Raw genomic sequence first — 3,956 nt, 5'->3', positions numbered from 1 at the left:
GTTATCCTGGGGTTCCAAAAAAAAAACATATGCTCTAAAAATAACATAAGTGTTTCATTGTACCATTTAAAAACAAAAACAATTATCCTGTGTCAACTTTTCAGTGCGTGTTGATAAACATAAAAAAAAAAAACAATATAAAATTACATCCAATTAGTTTTAATTAATTTTCTCTGCTCCAATACGGGTAAAAGGGTTCATCTTCAATAAAGTTAAAAAAAAATATTTCATAGTTAATAATACTACTAAAAACTATTAAAATCTCGTAAATTCCGTCGGTTTGTCAATAATTTCTTTTAAAAGAAAACTGTCGGATTTTAGAAAATCAACTTCTGTTGGACAAAATGATAATCACTCAGGATAATGTCCAAACTAAATAGCAATAGGAAGAGAGTAATAATGATACCAAATATTAAAATTGGGTAAATATGATATCCGAATAAGTAATACAATAATATTGAAGAAAAACTTGATAGTGTCAAAAGACTACTGCTCAACACTCTTTTATTTCTTACAATTCATAATAATATTACTTCTACACTATTTTCTCACAAACTATAAAATAGTTTCTGGATTACTCTCACTACTATCTATTGCTTCTCTATTTTAATGTGTTTTGAAGTTGATGTCCCTTTTTATAGAGTAGAATCATTCATGATGATGTACAGTCAATGACCATAAGAAAATTAAACTTAGGTAGAATATTTCTTCTACCACTTATCTGCAAAGTGATATAATTTTGACAAAATTACAAAAGTCATGCAACAAAAGTGGACCAATAATTTCATCAATTTGCAGTAATTGAAGAGTAATGTTATTGGCCTATTGCTGCAAAGGACGACTTCAAAAAAAATAAAAATATATATATATATCCCACACTGTCATCAGTTATTTTTTGCACAAAACTATAAAAAGGAAATATTTTTTTTAAGAAAAAACGAAGGACGTCCATCATTTTTTATTTTGTACAAAAAGGGAAGGATATCCATCTATTTTTAAAATGTAAAAAAACAATTGAAGAATACAAACAAAAATAATAAAAGCATAAAAAATTGTATTTTGTGTGTCCGTCATTTTTATTTTGTACGAAAATTGACCGGGCGCCCATCTATTTTTAAAATGTAAAACTACAGTTTTAGAATACAAATGAAAATACTAAAAGCATAAAAATTGTATTCTGTGCCCTTCGTTTTTTATTTTGTTCAAAAATTAACAAATACCCATCGATTTTTAAAGTGCAACCTACCGTTTAAGAATATAAATAAAAATAATAAAAGCCTATAATTATTGTATTTTGTATTTACATGGTACATAAAAAAAAAAAGAATTAAGAATCAAACTTGAACACTATTTGAAATAAAGCATACCTTCATGAAAAATGTGGATTTAAATGAATTGCCTATATATTTGACCTTTTTAAGACTAGCATGGTCCTTGAGCCTCCTCCCTTATTTATTTTGTATCAAACTTATTAATACTACCATCATTTTTCTTTTTCTCATTAATATTTCCTCCATCATGACTTCAATTTGGCTAGTAGCTCTTGCATTAGTTGCAATAATATTCCTTGTGAAAGAATTCATGAAGAGAAAAAAACTTCCTCCTGGTCCAATAAGGCTTCCACTTCTTGGAAATCTTCATATGTTTGGTGAAAATCTTCACCAAGATCTTTATAAAATAGCCAAGAAATATGGTCCAATAATGACCATATATTTTGGTCTTGTTCCTACTATTATTTCTTCCTCTCCTCATGCAGCACAACAATTCTTAAAAAACCATGACCAAATTTTTGCTAGTAGACCATACCATGCAGCATGTTATTACATTTTTTATAAACAAAGAAATTTGATCATGGGAAAGTACGGACCTTATGGAGACATATGCGTAAATTATGCACTCAACAATTGTTAAGCAATGTCAAGATCAATTCATTTCAATCTATGAGGAAACAAGAGCTTCAAATTCTTGTGAATTTCCTCGAAAAAGCAGCTTCAAATCGCGATGTGGTTGATCTTAGCGCTAAACTTGCATCTCTTAGCGCTAACATGGCTTGTCTTATGGTAATTGGAAAGAAATATAACAATGTAGATGGGGATTTCAAAGATATGGTCAAGAGACGTCGCGTATGGCAGCAACGCCAAATCTTGCTGAATTATTTCCCTTTCTTCGTTTTATTGATTTCCAGGGATCGATTCATCGTATGAAACAAATAGCTAAGAGTTGTGATGAATTCTTGGAGAATGTTATTGATGAACATGCTCGACAATATTCGAGTGACCAGTCGAAAACTAGTACGGATATGGTTGATACATTGATGGAAATTATGCAATCTGGAGAAGCTGAATTCGAGTTTGATCGCAGGCATGTCAAAGCTATTTTGTTGGTAATGTCATATCAAACTTCTTGAGAGTCCAAAGTGTTTATTTTATATCACTTTTTTGTTCTACATGGCATCCTACATGTAATTTTTTGTTCTACGTGGTATCCTAGTGTATTTTGTCACGTAGGACTTAGTGTCTAATTGTTCAACTTTATACAAGTTTAAGTGTCTATTTGTACATACCCAAAGTTGGAGGGTATAAATGTGAAATGAAGCAAGTTAAAGGGCTTATTTATGTATTATGTCTTTTCACAATCACTAAATATATTTTTTCAATATACAGGACTTGTTGGTAGCTTCAATGGATACTTCATCAACATCAATTGAATGGATTTTATCAGAACTTTTCAGACATCCTAATGTAATGAAGAAACTTCAAAGTGAGTTGGATTATGTAGTTGGCCAAAAGGGGATTGTAGAAGAAAAAGACCTAGAAAACCTAGATTACTTAAACATGGTCATAAAAGAAGGATTTAGGCTCCATCCAGTTGCACCCTTATTACTTCCACATGAGTCAATTGAAGATTGCACACTTGATGGATTTCACATACCTAAAGGATCTCGAGTTTTGGTTAATGTTTGGGCAATCGGAAGAGATCCAGATGTTTGGCATGAGCCTGAAAAGTTCATACCAGAGAGGTTTGTTGAAAGTACTATTGATGTTCGAGGACAAAATTTTCAACTTTTACCATTTGGTTCTGGCAGAAGAAGTTGTCCTGGTTTACAGTTAGGGCTTACCATTGTTCGTTTGGTGGTAGCTCAATTAGTTCACTCCTTCGATTGGGAGTTTCCAAATGGTATGATGTCAAATGATATTAACATGACTGAGAAATTTGGTTTGGTAACAGCTAGAGTTCTATCTCTAATGGCTATTCCTATTTATCGATTGCATAATAAGTAAATGCACATGTGAAAATAAGTCAAATAGTCACACTATCTCTAATGGCTATTCCTATTTATCGAGTAAAATGAAGTATCTATTTTTCGTATTTTCAGTTTGAGTGTATGTGTGGAAACATTATTATATTGTACAACTTGTTAGTTTCATTTTAGTTTTGAAATTCAATAATCTCTTGCTAAGAAAATAATGACAGTATGCTTCCACTTCTAAGGGATATGATTGTCGTTCAATAATGATTTCCTTAAATATATTAAAACACATCTAGCTAAAAATATTGTATTAATAATCTCTTTTTATACTAAACATCAGACGTAAAATATGATTAATGTTTCTCTAATAGGTGATGTTTTAGAAAGACAAATTGGAACTCACAGAGATAAAGTCTTATATCATGTGTTGAGCTGTTCATGACTTGATTTGGATCGATTTTTGGCTAAAATTACAATCAACTTAATTTATTTGGCTTTTTAATTATGAAACGAATCAAAATCAAATATAATTCATATTAATAGATTTGGTTGTATTCGATTTGGTTTGATTTTTTCATAAACATAATAGTGTTTCTCTTTTATATATATATAGCAAGAGATGTTTTTATGCTTTTATGAAATAAAAAATAAAGTAAATGTGCATGGAAGATTTCTCATTGGTTTTGTTTCACTAACCGAAACCATT

General features: G+C 30.3%; 1 pseudogene; it reads left to right on the top strand.

Moving 5' to 3' along the window:
* Positions 1–1,477: 1,477 nt before the first annotated feature.
* Positions 1,478–3,310, top strand: LOC125829483 (cytochrome P450 71AU50-like; annotated as a pseudogene).
* Positions 3,311–3,956: the final 646 nt, after the last annotated feature.

The sequence above is a fragment of the Solanum verrucosum genome, unplaced genomic scaffold, assembly GCF_900185275.1.
Source record: "Solanum verrucosum unplaced genomic scaffold, falcon-dt-bn FXZP01000031.1, whole genome shotgun sequence".
Lineage (NCBI taxonomy): Eukaryota > Viridiplantae > Streptophyta > Magnoliopsida > Solanales > Solanaceae > Solanum > Solanum verrucosum.
The sequence above is the reverse complement of the archived record's forward strand: the minus strand, read 5'-3'. Positions and strand labels throughout refer to the sequence as shown.